This window comes from Schistocerca nitens, chromosome 12, assembly GCF_023898315.1.
Source record: "Schistocerca nitens isolate TAMUIC-IGC-003100 chromosome 12, iqSchNite1.1, whole genome shotgun sequence".
NCBI classification, from domain to species: Eukaryota; Metazoa; Arthropoda; class Insecta; order Orthoptera; family Acrididae; genus Schistocerca; species Schistocerca nitens.
The window spans coordinates 102163149-102183133 of record NC_064625.1 but is presented as its reverse complement, the minus strand read 5'-3'; the positions used below and the strand labels follow the sequence as shown (position 1 = coordinate 102183133).

At 45.0% G+C, this 19985-nt stretch overlaps 1 protein-coding gene and 1 pseudogene across 1 annotated transcript in view; one reads left to right on the top strand and one right to left on the bottom strand.

Annotated features, from left to right (window-relative positions):
* Positions 1-19985, bottom strand: part of LOC126215284 (acetylcholine receptor subunit alpha-like) — a 703987-nt gene that overhangs the window by 615234 nt on the left and 68768 nt on the right. The gene's annotated exons all lie outside the window — the stretch shown is intronic.
* LOC126215567 (5S ribosomal RNA) lies at positions 7300-7417 on the top strand (annotated as a pseudogene).

Genomic DNA, 19985 nt, shown 5'->3' with positions numbered 1-19985 from the left:
CGCCGATTAGTGCAGCCGGAGCCCAACTACAAGTCGTCTCTCAAATGCTAACATTGTTCACGTGACAGTCTGCGAAGCAAAGCTACTGTCGAAAGGAGTACAAGGGACTGAAATTCGCAATGATATTGTTTATTGGTATTGCCATGCTCCCTGTTTACTACCCTCGGCAGCTGCACGGTGAAATTGCGCTGCGGCATCACACATTCGCCTCTCAGTTGCCAAAGTTTACAGTTCTGCATTTTCCATAGATATCTATACGAATATCAGTTTGTGACCAATTTGCGTAACTCCTTCGTGGTGCCTCTCTTTTTATTGTCTTAGAGTGTTTTACTATAATCAATAGTACATCACAAGAATTAGTTTAATTTTTCCTACAGGAGAGAAGTAGTGATTCACGAGGAAATTCTTCAGCTTAGACTAGCATGTGAGAGGATTACTCGTCTCTCCACAAGGGTCGAGCGGGTGTGGTCCAAATACCGATTTGATTTCTGGCAAGTATTAAGTGAGTGAAAGCTATCAATTCGTTGGAATAGGTTCATGTTATTATCAAAAAACGACATTAAAAAAATAAATATTGAGAGGCCACTGTCAGAATTCCCAGACTCTTGACCAGTGGTCAAGAAGAGGTTCGCGAAATTGCACCACGTACTGCTCCCGCGAATATGCACCACGTACTGCTCCAACTGCCTGTTTCTGAGCCAAAAATAGCCTTTGTGAATGGGAAGAGTTACCCCAGGAGTGTATCACACTCAAATGAAAAGCAATGTAGACTAATCTTTGTGTTGGACACTCACTGATTGCAGATACTGCTCTAATGGTAAATATAGCAGCATTCAGATTTTGAGCAAGATCCTGAACATGGACGGCCGCTGTGGCCGAACGGTTCTAAGCGCATCAGTCCGGGAACCGCGCTGCTGCTACGCTCGCAGGTCCGAATCCTGCCTCGGACATGGACGTGTGTGATGTCCTTACGTAAATTAAGTGTAAGTAGTTCTAAGTCTTAGGGGACTGATGACTTCATATGTTAAGTCCCATAGTGCTTAGAACCATTTGAACCATCCTGAACATGGGCCTTCCATGGCAATTTACTACCAATCTGAACTCCTAGGAATCTGAATTGTTAATACTGACTAACCATACTCGCAGTTTTATCTCAACTTTGCCATACAACCGTAAACGCTGAGCGTTACCGTGATTTAGGACTAATTTATTTTGTATAAGTCATGAACTTGTTTCCTGTACTGTATTTTTTGATGCATTGACTAAGAAGAACTCATTATCCTTCACCATCACGGGCAACGCCGAAATTCCGCGTAGTTATATCTAAATTTAAACTACTCACAGATTACAATGTTGACTGTAGTTATCGTATGGCAGCGATACTTGGTAGATCTCTACAACTAATGCGGAACCGATTTACGCTGGAGAATAATTAGTTCAAATTTCGGCCATCAGGTGCAAATCTCCTTCTGTGAATACTAGGGAGACGTATAGAAACGTTTCCATATGTAATGGACAAGGAACTGGACGTGGACAGAAAAGGTCGAATATGTAAGAAAGACAGAATGTCGAATTTATAATTCACTGCTGCACCGGAGACGTCGAAGATATGTTTATCTCGCAGCAGTTCCGGTGGAATCTGAGCAACATGTATCTGTATACTTGCGTTATGATCAGGTAGAGGACGGCCGCGGTGGCCGAGCGGTTCTAGGCGATTCAGTCCGGAACCGCGCTACTGCTACGGTCGCAGGTTCGAATCCTGCCTCGGGCATGGATGTGTGTGCTGTCCTTAGGTTAGTTAGGCGTAAGTAGTTTTAAGTTCTAGGGGGTTGATGACCTCAGATGTTACGTCCCATACTGCTCAGAGCCATTTGAACCATTTTTGCTCGGGTAGAGACCGAGAAGACGTTCTTTTGGATATCCTCAGAGCCAAAAGTCACATGGATTCAGATCAGGTGATCTTGCAAGCCATGCATCTGGAGAAACCTGTTGCGATAATACAATCGTGGGAGGTTGCATTACACAGATCTTTCACTGAGCAAAAGCACGACAACAGTGTTTTCCACACAGCTGCGCTCTTCGAAGCTGTACAAGGTGGTCTCGATAACGTACAGACGTCATAGTACATGTGACAGGTCATATGGCTGTGTTCTCTTCAAAGAAGGACGGGTCGAAAATAAAGGTGCTCGTGAAACCACACCACCAAGTCACATACAGGAGGCGGATTAACCATATCCCGAATTCGGCAGTTCTGTTTAGTCATTGCCACCTGCGGTGTAAACTGTACCTCGTCACTCCATAGACTACTGCTCGGCCACATGTCATCAACTTCGATCCGTGTGCCAAAAACTGAAGAGCAAATGCGTAACGTTACTGCAGACCATGAGATTTCACTTGCTGCACTGCCTGGATCTTGTACGGGTACCAGCGTAAAAGAAATAGCACAAGTTTCCTTACAGTTGACGACCGGACTGACAATTCTCGTGACACTGCATGAGAAATAGCGCAACCCGGCGCTGTATGGTCATCTATAGCAACAGCAACCTCGTCAATAACCTGCACCGGCGCAGGACGCCTTCCTCTTCTAGGTGCTACACTAATCTCACCCGCAATTCTAAATTTCGCTATCTCCGCCCTCTTTAAGGGAAGGACTATTATCTCTCGGTTCAATAATCGATTTTCTTTAAATTGCATTTTTGGATCCATAAAAGTGTTTAGAATCCACCCCTGAAACCGTTTTTCCGAATACCGAACGGAAATGTTTGTTATTCGCGGTTGAGCAAAAAAATACACCTGCCTGAAATCGGCCTTTTTCACGCACCAGTTTTTTTCTTTCGGAGGACGAGTTACTGTACCGGTGCTTCGGAGAAAACAAACAAAATTCAAATGAAAGTTTGAACGCGTGTGTTTGGTAGTTAGCCCCCAAGCATTTGCATTCTGGTGCGAAGACTGTCGACATTACGACTTTCCTGGCAGTGAGCAACTTCAACGAAGGGTATTCAGCAATTCTGAAGACCATGACAACGATGGACGTCACCCTGGGACTCTATTCGACGCAGTTCGCCAAGCATTTGGACGACCACCGGATTCAAGCGGCCGAGAACCGCTTGTCACCGGCCGTACGAGCGGCTCTGGAGCAGCGCAGGATGGCCCAGCTCGAGCAGAACGCCCTCTTTGAGGAAGAGGAAGGACTAGTTTATGTACCCGCAATAGCAGATTGAACGTACGTTGCATCATATTGCATTTATATGTAGTCAAAACATCAAACGCGTTTTTCTCGAAATGACGTTTTTTATATCGCGCGGTGTGGTAACTTCAAATCTTCTGAACCGATTGGCATGATTCTTTGTTTCCGACGAAGCTAACTAAATTGTCTAAGAGTTGTACCACTTTTATTCCGATCCATCAACTATAAATATTTTTACTTGGCCGACGAAGTCGAAAAATGGATGAACAAAGCCCTATTTTTTTCAAATAGCCGCCATTTTGTTTCCTATGGGCCAAATAACCAAAGCGAGGTACATCTCGTAAAGAATCTTATATACTTCGCTAACGTCGAATCAATTTTGATTTCAGACGAGCCGGCTGACCTGTGACCAGTGCGTGGAGGTCTACATCGAAATTTTGTTTCGTTCCGTCGACACTGTCGCCTGTGCTCCTCGACATTTCCGGTCGAAAAAATTCCAGTTTGTAGAGGAAATATCAATGAACATTGTGAACAAATTTTACGCTAATATCTACACTCCTGGAAATTGAAATAAGAACACCGTGAATTCATTGTCCCAGGAAGGGGAAACTTTATTGACACATTCCTGGGGTCAGATACATCACATGATCACACTGACAGAACCACAGGCACATAGACACAGGCAACAGAGCATGCACAATGTCGGCACTAGTACAGTGTATATCCACCTTTCGCAGCAATGCAGGCTGCTATTCTCCCATGGAGACGATCGTAGAGATGCTGGATATAGTCCTTCCGGCTTGCCATGCCATTTCCACCTGGCGCCTCAGTTGGACCAGCGTTCGTGCTGGACGTGCAGACCGCGTGAGACGACGCTTCATCCAGTCCCAAACATGCTCAATGGGGGACAGATCCGGAGATCTTGCTGGCCAGGGTAGTTGACTTACACCTTCTAGAGCACGTTGGGTGGCACGGGATACATGCGGACGTGCATTGTCCTGTTGGAACAGCACGTTCCCTTGCCGGTCTAGGAATGGTAGAACGATGGGTTCGATGACGGTTTGGATGTACCGTGCACTATTCAGTGTCCCCTCGACGATCACCAGTGGTGTACGGCCAGTGTAGGAGATCGCTCCCCACACCATGATGCCGGGTGTTGGCCCTGTGTGCCTCGGTCGTATGCAGTCCTGATTGTGGCGCTCACCTGCACGGCGCCAAACACGCATACGACCATCATTGGCACCAAGGCAGAAGCGACTCTCATCGCTGAAGACGACACGTCTCCATTCGTCCCTCCATTCACGCCTGTCGCGACACCACTGTAGGCGGGCTGCACGATGTTGGGGCGTGAGCGGAAGACGGCCTAACGGTGTGCGGGACCGTAGCCCAGCTTCATGGAGACGGTTGCGAATGGTTCTCGCCGATACCCCAGGAGCAACAGTGTCCCTGGGAAGTGGCGGTGCGGTCCCTTACGGCACTGCGTAGGATCCTACGGTCTTGGCGTGCATCCGTGCGTCGCTGCGGTCCGGTCCCAGGTCGACGGGCACGTGCACCTTCCGCCGACCACTGGCGACAACATCGATGTACTGTGGAGACCTCACGCCCCACGTGTTGAGCAATTCGGCGGTACGGCCACCCGGCCTCCCGCATGCCCACTATACGCCCTCGCTCAAAGTCCGTCAACTGCACATACGGTTCACGTCCACGCTGCCGCGGCATGCTACCAGTGTTAAAGACTGCGATGGAACTCCGTATGCAACGGCAAACTGGCTGACACTGACGGCGGCGGTGCACAAATGCTGCGCAGCTAGCGCCATTCGACGGCCAACACCGCGGTTCCTGGTGTGTCCGCTGTGCCGTGCGTGTGATCATTGCTTGTACAGTCCTCTCGCCGTGTCCGCATAAAGTATGGTGGGTCTGACACACCGGTGTCAATGTGTTCTTTTTTCCATTTCCAGGAGTGTATAACACATCCCGAGAAAAAAAAATCTCAAAGATTGTGCTTTTTCCGGGCCACAGACAGTAAACCTCACCTTAAACCATTTAATGGCATCGGACCTATCAGTCGTCGAAACTCTTCTTAATGCAGCACTGTAATTGCTGCCGTTCACATAAAACAGTTTCACTAACAGCGCACAGTCTTTCTTCTCGCTAGCGGATCTGTTGGGTTGGGTTGTTTGGGGGAAGAGACCAAACAGCGAGGTCATCGGTGTCACCAGATTAGGGAGGGACAGGGAAGGACGTCGGCCGTGCTCTTTCGAGGGAACCATCCCGGCGCTTGCCTGGAGCGGTTTAGGGAAATCACGGAAAACGTAAATCAGGATGGCAAGACGCGGGCCTGAACCATCATCCTCCCGAATGCGAGTCCAGCGTGCTAACCACTGCGCCACCTCGCCCAGTAGCCATACTGTTCACCCATTTCATAGTTTGCCAAATGACAGCGTCGATGTCGTACCGTCGTAGCGTGTGCAGCGCCCAATTTCCACCTGGCAGCCACAGCTCCAATTAATGTGGTTTCCAGCGTAAATCGGTTCCACACTAACGCATTAGCATATCTACGAAATACCGCCGCCATACGAAAATTACAGCTCAGACTGGACCTTCATCAGTAGCAGCACGTTAATTATAGCCACCCGGTAATTACAAACTTTGAATAACAAAGGGTTAGTTTCGGTAATAACTAGATCAGACAAAACTAATTAAAAATGTAAAATTACGTGTGTATAAAAATTCAAATTAGAGAGTAACTACATTATTAATAAAACTAGCAAATGTTTGATAAAAACTGTATTAAGGGGGGTAGGACGTCAAACGGGCCGACTTGGAGCAGGAGAGGCATCGCAGGACATTTTAATTTCCACTGTCTCTACTTTTACAAATAAATTCATAAAACTTTGTCAGCATGACCAGGAAGCATTCAGAATTTACACTCACAGCAGTGGAAGTTCGAAAACATAACAAAATATTTTTTTTTACATGTGAAATTTCATCTTTTTTTCACTTACTAATGGCAGCATTTGTTGCTGTAGGTACACTTTTCTTCATAAGTAAGAGAGATTCTTCGATAAATTTTGCACAGCATACAAACCATACACAAAGGTGTATGAAACTCTAGAATTCTACAAATCTATTAAAAACTGTGGTAAAAATTGTGGTAATTAACTAGAAAAATTGTGTTTTTTCTAAACATGACGTTTAAAATATAACAGCTCATTTGTTTTTTCATAAATTAAATAAATTCTAGAGTTTCATACACCTTTGAGTATGGTTTGTATGCTGTGCAAAATTCATTGAAGAATCTCTCTTACTTATGAAGAAAAGTGTACCTATAGCAACAAATGCTGCCATTAGTAAGTGAAAAAAATGATGAAATTTCACATGTAAAAAAAATTTATTTTGTTATGTTTTCGAACTTCCACTGTTGTGAGTGTATATTCTGAATCCTTCCTGGTCATGCTGACAAAGTTTTATGAATTTATTTGCAAAAGTATAGACAGTGGAAATTAATATGTCCTGCGATGCCTCTCCTGCTCCAAGTCGGCCCATTTGACGTTCAAATGGCTCTGAGCTCTATGGGACTTAACAGCTATGGTCATCAGTCCCCTAGAACTTAGAACTACTTAAACCTAACTAACCTAAGAACGACACACAACACCCAGTCATCACGAGGCAGAGAAAATCCCTGACCCCGCCGGGAATCGAACCCGGGACCCCGTGCTCGGGAGGCGTGAACGCTACCGCGAGACCACGAGCTGCGGACCCCGTTTGACGTCCTGCCCCCCTTTAAGGAATATGTTTAAGCAGAGTCACTCAACCAATCATTATTCATTATTAACATTAATATTACCTTTGGGCAACCTGCGATGCGCATTTTTGGTGTTCCTTATCTTATTCGGTACAAACGGAACTCTTATGTGATCACCGTGTTGTCTATCTGTATGCCTGTCCATTTGTGTGTTAAGACCTTTTTCTACGGAATGGGTAGCCGAATCAAATTTAAATTTATGTCACATGTTAAGCTCTACGGTCCCTTCGCGCTATGAAAAAAATTAAGTTTGTAAGTCAATGAAATCTAAAGAGATGGTCATTTATGACCCATCTTTCGATACTGGGGCAACGGCCTTACCGCAGTGGATACACCGGTTCCCGTGAGATCACCGGAGTTAAGCGCTGTCGGGCGTGGCCGGCACTTGGGTGGGTGACCATCCGGGCCGCCATGCGCTGTTGCCATTTTTCGCGGTGCCAATTGAGGAGCTACTCGACCGAGCAGTAGCGGCTCCGGTCAAAGAAAACCATCGTAACGACCGGGAGAGTGGTGTACTGACCACACGCCCCTCCTATCCGCGTCCTTATCTGAGGATAACACGGCGGTCGGATGGTCTCGATAGGCCACTTGTGGCCTGAAGAAGACGGGGTGCTTTTTGATACTGGAAAGCTGACTCGTCAAAACCTATAGAGTATCTCTCGTTTATCTAGAATCGTGATCTTTGAAAGCCACGCGGGATTAGCCGAGCAGTCTGGAGCGCTGCAGTCATGGACTGTGTGTAATCTTAAGGACTGATGACCTTAGCAGTTAATTCCCATAAGATTTCACACACATTTGAACATTTTTTGATCTTTGAAAAGAAACAAGGTTCCACAGTAGAAGCAAAGGAAAAAATTGGAAGTGTTAATTTGTCATTATAGCACACGATTTTTTTTTCATTTGTTATTCAGCTGTTTGCCTGTCCTTTTGTTGAGACACCTTTCGTTTCCTCAGCAATCACAAAACGAAAAGCGAAATTACACAAAAAGTTTTCAGTTAAAACTTAAAATTAAAACGTTCTGAAAAGTCTTGGAATTGCCGAGACTGAAAGCATGCCAGTATCGACACCGATAACAGGTAAAAATCGTATTGTTCAGAACCACGGGAGTTGGCCTGTGTTTTGTCGTATGTGTTCAAAAAAAAATGTTTCAAATGTCTCTGAGCACTATGGGATTTAACTTCTGAGGTCATCAGTCCCCTAGAACTTAGAACTACTTAAACCTAACTAACCTAAGGACATCACACACATCCATGCCCGAGGTAGGATTCGAACCTGCGACCGTAGCAGTCCAGCGGTTCCGGACTGAAGCGCCTAGAGCCGCTCGGCCACCACGGCCGGCCGTATGTGTTCGTTCACAGGCATGGGTAAGGATTTGCACTGATTTGCACTTACGATATAGCGCATATTAAATTGTGGACATCATAATTGAAGAACTAACGCCGTCTGAAACTATTTATTTAAGTACATGAACTCGGAAGAACTGGATTCTTTCGGCGTAAAAGACGGAACTTTATAACTGTACCGAATTTGACAACGCCCAATTAGGAAGTCAAGACAACAAAAGAAAAGCACAAGGCTTATTATTATTATTTTATAATTTATCTGAGACTGGACATTTCTAATGTTAACAGCGTGAGCTATGTGCTTCTTGGAGCCACATTCTCAGTTGTGTATTGAGCAACAGAACGTCCGAAGACCGCGTTCATTTTATTCTAGTTTTCTTCTAACAGTTTGAATCACTGGCGAAGACGATTATTGTCACAAGGTAAATGGCAACATAATGTATTACTCATGGATGATGGATGAACATACATGAAATGACCATAGTTCACAGACAGTCATTAACACGTGTTCCTTTTAGCTCGTTTGTAGGAATTTTACAAAGACAAAATGGCGACGCCCATAATATACCACTATAAGCTAATAGACCATGACGGTATTTTTTTAAGTCCTCAGTCTTCTAACTGATCTGATGCGGTTCGCCACGAATTCCTCTCCTATGCCAAGCTCTTCATCTCAGAGCAGCACTTGCAACCTACGTCTGCAAATATTTGCTGGATGTATTCCAATCTCTGTCTCCCTCTACGTTTTTACCCTTACAGCTCCCTCTAGTACCATGGAAGTTATTCTGTGGTGTGTTAACAGATGTGCCACAATCCTGTCCATTCTTCTTATCGGTGTTTACCTTTTATTCCTTTCACCACCGATTCTGTGGAACCTTCGCACCCCTTACCTTATCAGTCCACCTAATTTTCAACCCTTTCCTGTAGCACCACGTCTCAAATGCTTAGATTCTCTTGTTTCCCGATTTTCCCGCAGTCCGTGTTTCATTATCACACAATGATGTGACCAATGTACATGCTCAGAAATTTCTTCCTCGAATTAAAGCCTATGTTTGATACTAGTAGACTTCTCTTGGCCATGAATGCCCTTTTTTCCAGTGCTAGTCGGCTTTTAATGTCCTCCAGCGTCATGGGATGTTTAGCTGCACAGGTAGCAGAATTCCTTAACTTCATCTACTTTGTGACCACCATTCCTGCTACTTCTCATTACTTTCGCCTTTGATTTACTCTCAATCCGTATTCTGTACTCAGATATTCACTACATTCAACACATCCTGTAAATCTTCTTCACTTTCAAATGTCATCAGCAAATCATGTCACTGATATTTTTCAGGTTGAATTTTAATCCCACGCTTGAACCTGTCTTTTATTTCAGTCAGTGTTTCTTTGATGAATGGATTGAACGGCAGGTCGCCAGGATATACCCTTTCTAATCCGAGCACTTTGCTATTGGTCTTTCACAGTTATTGTTGCCTCTTGATACTTTAACATATTGTGTATTATCCGTGTACCACTATAGCTTACCCCCTTTTTTTCAGACTTTGGAACATTTTGCATCATTTGACATCGTCGGACGCTTTCTGCAAGTTGACAAATCCTATGAACGTGTATTGATTTTTCTTTAGTCTTTCTTACAACATCAACCGCAACGTCAGAACTGCCTCTCTCGTGCCATTACTTTTCCTAAAACCACACTAATCGTCATCTAACATATCCTCAGTTGCCTTTTCCATTTTTCTGCATACTATTGTTGTCAGCAACCTGGATGCATGAACTGATAAGCTGATAGCAGAATAATTCCCGCCATTTCAATCTTCGAAATTGCGTGGCTGATGTTTTTCCGAAAGTCTGACGGTATATCGCCAGTCTCATACGTTCTATACACCAACGTGAACAGCCGGTTTGTTGCCACTTCCTCCAATGATTTTAGAAATCCTGATTAAATGTTTCTATCCCTACTGCCTTATTTGATCATAAGTTCTCCAAAGCTCTTTGAAATTCTGATTCTAGTAGTGGATCCCCTATCTCTTCCCAGTGGACTTCTGTTTCTTCTTCTATGACGTCATCAGACTCATTCGCCTCACACAGGCTTCCAATGTACTCATCCACCTATCCGGTCTCTGCTCTGCATTTAACAGTGCAATCCCCATTGCAGTCTTAATGTTACTACACTTGCTTTTAACTTCCCCGATGATTGTTTTGACTTTTATATAGACTGAGTGACGCCTTCACACAGTCAGTTCTTTTTCAGTTTCTTCCATTTTTCATGAAGGCGTATCGTCCTAGCCTCCCGATATAAATTCAAGTATCTTGCTCGTGTTGTGAGCTTTAACAAATGAGTTTAGCAATACTAGAGAAACTCAATGTTTAAAAATGATGTGAATTTTCCAATGTGTTCTTTGTCATGACTTACTTTTTAAATAATAATTTTTATTGCAGTCTAACAACAGAAAGGCGTTATGGAAAATGGAACACAGATGAATTTAATTTAACAGTAACAATTTATCTAAATAAAGACCATAGGTTATATTAACGTGCACTTGTATTAAATGTGCCTGAGCTATCAATTGGGCGGCTTGCTCAAAATAAAAATAGAAACTGAAAACAAATTGTAAGAGGATATTCGTATATTTGAAAAAAACGGTATTCGGTTTAAACATCTCGGATTTAAGAAAAGTTGCCTTTGACGTTACGGGATGAAAAGATTGCTCCGTAATTTCAATGCAGAGGAAGCCATGGTAAAAGAAAAGAGGGATGAAGGTGCCCATCCAAGAAATATCGACCAATCCACGGGATTAATGAAATATGTAAGCGTAAGTTCAAGGTCTAGCCAAGGTGCCTGTAAGATGACGTGTAGCACAGGCAAAATAAAGCTCACCGAAGCCAAGGTCTAGAAATCTGGAACTACAGGTCCCGATGTGAAACGAAGTGTTTTGCACACTCTACGGGGGGAAGATAGACTGGAAGAAATGGTCAGGTGAATGGAATGCAAAATGTGGATACATCCAAAGTGAGCAGGTGTGGAGGAAGGCAGGAAAAAGTTACATTGCTTTCAAATAATGTTATAAGCACTAAAATGTTGAACTTTCCCGTAAACTAAGGCTACAACACATTTTTAAACTCGGGGACACGGTTCATAACGGTGATACAATTTACGCACCCACTGAAACAAATTAGGAAACGACACTTCTAATTCTTCCCACTTGCAGATGTTTCGAAAATTAAGTATACTTTGTTCATATATCCCAGAACTGCCCTTGTGTCAATCATATACAAAGAACAACATCCTATAGATGGTGTTGTTTATATAATTATGTAACTTATTGTTTAGGCTATACGGAATAATACAGGGTGATTCAAAAAGAATACCACAACTTTAAAAATGTGTATTTAATGAAAGAAACATAACCTTCTGTTATACATCATTACAAAGAGTATTTAAAAAGGTTTTTTTTCACTCAAAAACAAGTTCAGGGATGTTCAATATGGCCCCCTCCAGACACACGAGCAATATCAACCCGATACTCCAACTCGTTCCACACTCTCTGTAGCATATCAGGCGTAACAGTTTGGATAGCTGCTGTTATTTCTCGTTTCAAATCATCAATGGTGGCTGGGAGAGGTGGCCGAAACACCATATCCTTAACATACCCCCATAAGAAAAAATCGCAGGGGGTAAGATCAGGGCTTCTTGGAGGCCAGTGATGAAGTGCTCTGTCACGGGCTGCCTGGCGGCCGATCCATCGCCTCGGGTAGTTGACGTTCAGGTTATGGACAGATAAGTGCCAATGTGGTGGCGCTCCATCCTGCTGAAATATGAATTGTTGTGCTTCTTGTTCGAGCTGAGGGAACAGCCAATTCTCTAACATCTCCAGATACTGTAGTCCAGTTACAGTAGCACCTTCGAAGAAAAAGGGACCAAAAACTTTATTGGCTGAAATGGCACAGAAAACGTTCACCTTAGGCGAGTCACGTTCATACTGAGTTGTTTCCCGCGGATTATCAGTGCCCCATATACAGACATTGTGACGGTTGACTTTCCCGTTAGTGTGGAAAGGTGCTTCATCACTAAACACAATCTTTGAAACGAAAGATTCATCTGTTTTCATTTGAGCAAGGATAAAATCACAGAAATCGTTTCTTTTAATCTTATCAGCTGCAGACAGTGCTTGAACCAATTTCAGACGATAAGGTTTCATAACCAACCTTTTTCGTAGGACTCTCCATACAGTTGATTGTGAAATTTGCAGCTCTCTGCTAGCTCTGCGAGTCGATTTTCCTGGGCTGCGAACAAATGCTTGCTGGATGCGTGCTACATTTTCATCACTCGTTCTCGGCCGTCCAGAACTTTTCCCTTTGCACAAACACCCATCCTCTGTAAACTGTTTATACCAACGTTTAATACACCACCTATCAGGAGGTTTAACACCATACTTCGTTCGAAATGCACGCTGAACAACTGTCGTCGATTCACTTCTGCCGTACTCAATAACACAAAAAGCTTTCTGTTGAGCGGACGCCATCTTAGCATCAACTAACGCTGACGCCTAGTCAACAGCGCCTCAAGCGACCAAATGTACAACTAAATGAAACTTTGTAGCTCCCTTAATTCGCCGACAGATAGTGCTTAGCTCTGCCTTTTGTCGTTGCAGAGTTTTAAATTCCTAAAGTTGTGGTATTCTTTTTGAATCACCCTGTATTTCACAAGACGTGTAGTTTGGGAAACTTTGGCATACTTCAAAGTTCCCAATATCTGTCTGGTACTTAATCTACATTTAAATAACTATTGGTGCCCTTCATAAATAAATCTGCATATTATAACTGTATTGCGTTTGGAAAGGTGGGCCATGTTTTGCAATGAAAACCTGCGAGTGGAGTTGCTTGTCAGGTGTGTTTTGATAAAGGCGTATTTTTTCTTATTTGTCTCGAAGTACTGCTCAGTTTTAGCAACCATGTTGGAACTATAGTGTGTATTAAACTTAAGTGCGGCAAGAAGGAACAGTAAACAATGGAGAATACTGAAACTAATGCCCTTTCTTAACTTGCTTCGGTTTATTTCACAAAACTATTAGTAAATTTTCTGTAGTGCTGCTCCAACGAACCTGGAGATACAAGCTACCCATTTCCTGTTTTCAACGAGAAAAATTATGATTGAAATGCAGTTACTCACGCAGGTCCAATATGGGCTGTAATTACTGTACGGCAGCGGAACGTAGTGGATATAATAGTGCACTGATACAATATCGCTATCTGAAGAGTGATATGATGTCAGTAAATGGTCTAAAGAAGATGATGATTAAATTCGAAAACAGGAGTGCGCTCTGCACGGGATCTGGAAGAGAAAGCCGTCCTATCCCTGTGGGAGTTATTGAAGAGGTTGCTGTCGCTGAACTGACTATGCAGCACCTGCTCCGGATAGTGCTTCAAAATGGCTCTCAGTACTATGGGACTTAACATCTGAGGTTATCAGTCACCTAGACTTAGAACTACTTAAACCTAACTAACCTAAGGACAACACACACACATCCATGCCCGAGGCAGGGTTCGAACCTGCGACAGTAGCGGTCGCGCGGTTCCAGACTGAAGCGCCTAGAACCGCTCGGCCACCGCGGCCGGCCCGGATAGTGCAAGCGCTCGTGAAGTATCTGGAGAACTGTCCGTCCCATGGACAACAATAGGGAAAGACATGCGGTCTATTTTACACTTGTACCCGTACAAGATCCACACGGTGCATCAACTGAAACCTCATGATACGCAGCAGCGTTCTGAATTTACTCTTCGGTTTCCGGCACGGATCGACTTTGATGACATATGGCCAAGCAATATCCTGTGCAGTGAATACCAGATCTGCCGAATTTTAGGTACTGTTAAACGACGAGCTATTGTAATCGCCGTATGTGACTGTGTGGTGTGGATTCACGAGCACATTTAATCTCGATCCGTTCTTGTTTGAAGAGAATTCACCCACATGGCCTGTCAGCTACACCATTACGTCTGCACGCTATTGAGACTGAAACGTAACAGTCTAATTGAAACCCATATAAACACGTAAATTTTAACCATAAACAGTAATTTCTGCGGTAAGCATACGTTTATATACGTACACTCCTGGAAATTGAAATAAGAACACCGTGAATTCATTGTCCCAGGAAGGGGAAACTTTATTGACACATTCCTGGGGTCAGATACATCACATGATCACACTGACAGAACCACAGGCACATAGACACAGGCAACAGAGCATGCACAATGTCGGCACTAGTACAGTGTATATCCACCTTTCGCAGCAATGCAGGCTGCTATTCTCCCATGGAGACGATCGTAGAGATGCTGGATGTAGTCCTGTGGAACGGCTTGCCATGCCATTTCCACCTGGCGCCTCAGTTGGACCAGCGTTCGTGCTGGACGTGCAGACCGCGTGAGACGACGCTTCATCCAGTCCCAAACATGCTCAATGGGGGACAGATCCGGAGATCTTGCTGGCCAGGGTAGTTGACTTACACCTTCTAGAGCACGTTGGGTGGCACGGGATACATGCGGACGTGCATTGTCCTGTTGGAACAGCAAGTTCCCTTGCCGGTCTAGGAATGGTAGAACGATGGGTTCGATGACGCTTTGGATGTACCGTGCACTATTCAGTGTCCCCTCGACGATCACCGGTGGTGTACGGCCAGTGTAGGAGATCGCTCCCCACACCATGATGCCGGATGTTGGCCCTGTGTGCCTCGGTCGTATGCAGTCCTGATTGTGGCGCTCACCTGCACGGCGCCAAACACGCATACGACCATCATTGGCACCAAGGCAGAAGCGACTCTCATCGCTGAAGACGACACGTCTCCATTCGTCCCTCCATTCACGCCTGTCGCGACACCACTGGAGGCGGGCTGCACGATGTTGGGCCGTGAGCGGAAGACGGCCTAACGGTGTGCGGGACCGTAGCCCAGCTTCATGGAGACAGTTGCGAATGGTCCTCGCCGATACCCCAGGAGCAACAGTGTCCCTAATTTGCTGGGAAGTGGCGGTGCGGTCCCCTACGGCACTGCGTAGGATCCTACGGTCTTGGCGTGCATCCGTGCGTCGCTGCGGTCCGGTCCCAGGTCGACGGGCACGTGCACCTTGCGCCGACCACTGGCGACAACATCGATGTACTGTGGAGACCTCACGCCCCACGTGTTGAGCAATTCGGCGGTACGTCCACCCGGCCTCCCGCATGCCCACTATACGCCCTCGCTCAAAGTCCGTCAACTGCACATACGGTTCACGTCCACGCTGTCGCGGCATGCTACCAGTGTTAAAGACTGCGATGGAGCTCCGTATGCAACGGCAAACTGGCTGACACTGACGGCGGCAGTGCACAAATGCTGCGCAGCTAGCGCCATTCGACGGCCAACACCGCGGTTCCTGGTGTGTCCGCTGTGCCGTGCGTGTGATCATTGCTTGTACAGCCCTCTCGCAGTGTCCGGAGCAAGTATGGTGGGTCTGACACACCGGTGTCAATGTGTTCTTTTTTCCATTTCCAGGAGTGTATTTTCAGTTTTTTTATGTCAATTTTAATTGTTAATTAATCAAAAAATGAGTCTAAACAATGCCGAGGATTGTTAAGAAAGTTAAATAGTTACAGCCATGTTGGCAAAGGAAGTCAGTACTTGGTGTGTATTTGGACAGAAAGCATGTAGCTTGTTGACCACGATTTCTTTCATTATTGTAGGTATGCTACATCTTATTTCAGATTTGTCAAGATGCTTTTATTTACTTTGAGAGTGTAATAAATATTCAACTGAAACATGATACTGGATTAATTATTCAAATAACTTAATAGTTTTTTTTTTACATTAGTTGTTTTCCAGGACTTCTGCTGCGACAGATTGCCAGCTACAATGAGTAAATTAACGCATAGTAACGTTGGAAGACCTCCTGTACATCGTGCGATTCCTACTATGGAAGATCTCAACTGTGCTGAAACGACTGTTTTCATGCAATAGGGGGCAAAGTCTCATGTCGCTCGCTCAGTAAAGCTTTGTTTACTACAACCTTTCACGAATGTGTCGTCTCCAGAGGTTTTCCCGGGTGCATGGCTTCCAATATCGCCTGATCTGATTCCGAGTGACTTCTGGCTCTCGAGATATATAAACTAACGCCCTTGCCAGGGACACTTCGGTCCCTACCTGATCTGAATGCCAGTCTACGAGAATACGTTGCTCAGATTCCACTGGAACTGCTGCGATCAACTGTTGATCACGTCGTTTTAAGGATGAAGCATCTCGTCAACGTCGCCGGTGCTCATATACGATTGGAAATGTCTTGCAAGGGTGGTTGTTGTTGTTGTTGTTGTTGTGGTCTTCAGTCCTGAGACTGGTTTGATGCAGCTCTCCATGCTACTCTATCCTGTGCAAGCTTCTTCATCTCCCAGTACCTACTGCAGGCTACATCCTTCTGAATCTGCTTAGTATATTGATCTCTTGGTCTCTCTCTACGATTTTTACCCTCCACGCTGCCCTCCAATGCTAAATTTGTGATCCCTTGATGCCTCAAAACATGTGTTACCAACCGATCCCTTCTTCTAGTAATGTTGTGCCACAAACTTCTCTTCTCCCCAATCCTATTCAATACCTCCTCATTAGTTACGTGATCTACCCACCTTATCTTCAGCATTCTTCTGTAGTAAGGGTGGTTAAGAGGCACCAAATACGAGGGTCACTCCAAAAGAAATGCACATTATTTTTGTAAAAATACAGTTTTCATTCTGCATGTGTGAAAGTTTTACATTGTGTATACATCTTTCCCACTTGTTTTCAAACATAGTTAAACCTGTTCCCGTGAGTGGCGCCGTCACAGCATGTCTTCAAGATGGCTGCTACACTTGACGTTTGTCAGAAGCAACGTGCTGTCATAGAATTCCTGTGCTGTGAAAGCGATACAGTGGGTAACATCCACAAGAGGTTGAAAAAGGTGTATGGAGATGCTGCTGTCGATCGCAGTACAGTTAGTCGGAGGGCAAGCAGGTTACGTGATAAAAGCGGGCACGGCAATAATGAGGATTGTCCTCGCAGCGGCAGGCCTCGTACTGCATACACTCCAGACAATCTGCAGAGAGTTAACGAACTGGTGACTGCTGACAGACGCATCACAGTGAAAGAATTGTCACGCTACATTGGGATAGGGGAAGGTAGTGTTTGCAGAATACTGAAAGTGTTGGCGTTAAAAAAGATTTGTGCCAGGTGGGTTCCCATGTTGGCAGTGGCTCACAAAGAAACAAGAAAAATGGTATGCAGCGAACGTTTGGAACAGTACGAGAATGGTAGAGATGAATTTATTGGAAGAATTGTGACAGGTGATGAAACGTGGCTCCATCATTTTTCACCAGAGACGAAGAGGCAACAAATGGAGTGGGATCATGCTTATTCACCCAGAAAAAAATTCAAAACCCCACCTTCTGCTAGAAAATTTATGGCTACGGCGTTTTTCGATTCCGAAGAACTTTTGCTTGTGGACACCATACCAAGTGGAACCACCATAAATTCTGATGCATAGGCGACGACACTGAAGAAACTTCAAGCTCGACTGAGTCATGTTCGACCACATCGGCAAAAGCAGGATGTTTTGCTGTTGCAACGACAATGCACACCCACATGTCAGTCATAAAACCGTGGAAGTGGTCACAAAACTCTGATGGACAACACTGAAACACCCGCCTTACAGTCCTGACCTGGCTCCATGTGACTATCATCTCTTTGGGGATCTGAAAGACTCTCTTCGTGAAACAAGGTTTGAAGATTATGACTCCCTTGTGCACGCTGCCAAACAGTGGCTCCAACAGGTTGGTCCAGAAGTTTACCGCGCAGGTATACAGGCGCTGGTTCCAAGGTGGCGAAAGGCAGTTGAGAGGGATGGAAATTATGTGGAGAAATGAAAATATTGTCCCTATAGGATGTATCTACACACTGTAATACTTTCAGACATGTAGAATAAAAGATGGGATAAAAGAAATAGTGTGCATTTCTTTTGGAGTGACCCTCGTAGAACGCACTGTTATAATGATGATCGTGTTGGGGGGCGCTCAACTGCGCGGTCATCAGAGTCCCAATTTTTCACACAGTCCAATTTTGCCACTGTAACTCATGGTGATTGTGATGATGCTGAAATGATTAGGACAACACAAACACCCAGTCCCCGGTCAGAGAAAATCCCTAAACTGGCCGGGAATCGAACCCGGGACTGCGTGATCCAGAGGCATCAACGCTAGCCTCTAGACCACAAGCTGCCAACAGAACGCACTGTGTAAGTGGCGGTTAATAATTAAAATCAACGTTATACGTTTCTCACTTCTTTTCGTCCACGTTCCCAATCCATTACATACGGAAACTTTTCTATTAGCCTTTCTTTCATTTCGAGCGTCGGATATGCACCTGGTGGCCAAAATTGGAACCATTCTTTTTTTAAGCGTCAATCGGTTTTGCATTAACGCATTACAATATCCACCAAGTTTCTCTGCCGTGCGATAATTACAGCCCACAGTGGAACTCCGCGTGTAGCTGCACTTTAATTATGACCTTCCAGTGTACTGTACCGCCGAACTTTCTTGGCCATAAAGGACTCTATAGTGCTGAAGTCGAGTGAGCCGCAACCACCGATCCACGTACCACATACATTTGGAGAGGAGGCTAGTCTGTGCACATCCATTCCGTTTTCGTATCACAGTCTTGGGATGCTGAGCAACGCATGTAGCAACATGGCGGTACAACAATATTCGATACGCCACAGTTCCTGCCACTGACAGACTTTTCTCCTTCTTAGACGATGATTAACGCGGTCCTATCACAGACAACCAACATTCGTCTGCGATTTGTGAATGAGAAACCCGATGTGTTATTCCGTATGTGCCTAATGGAAATGCTGTTTCTTTGTACAGTTCTGCTGAAGTGCTGATCATTTGCACATCCTAATATATCCAGCAATGTCATCGGTTCCATCGGATTAGGTAAGGATGGGGAAGGAAGTCTGTACTTTTAAAAGAACTGTTATACCGGAGCCAAGGCAGCCCCTGAGGTCCGGCAACCCGTATAACACCACAGAGGACAAGGTTGTCTAAGCCCAAGGCGTACCAAAAAGCATTATGGTAAACACCAGCTATTTACATAGAAGATAATGGAAACAGCCATTCTGAGTAGCCGGCTGGAGTGGCCGAGCGGTTCTATGCGCTACAGTTTGGGACTGCCCGTCCGCTACGATCGCAGGTTCGAATCCTGCCTCGGGCATGGATGTGTGTGATGTCCTTAGGTTAGTTAGGTTTAAGTAGTTCTAAGTTCTAGCGGACTGCCGGCCGAAGTGGCCGTGCGGTTAAAGGCGCTGCAGTCTGGAACCGCAAGACCGCTACGGTCGCAGGTTCGAATCCTGCCTCGGGCATGGATGTTCGTGATGTCCTTAGGTTAGTTAGGTTTAACTAGTTCTAAGTTCTAGGGGACTAATGACCTCAGCAGTTGAGTCCCATAGTGCTCAGAGCCATTTGAACCATTCTAGGGGACTGATGACCTCAGCAGTTAAGTCGCATAGTGCTCAGAGCCATTTGAACCATTCCGAGCACTACTTCCTGCAGGGGGAGCTCGAGCCACGGCCTGCAGGAAGTATCACTACGACGAAACCTGATTGGCT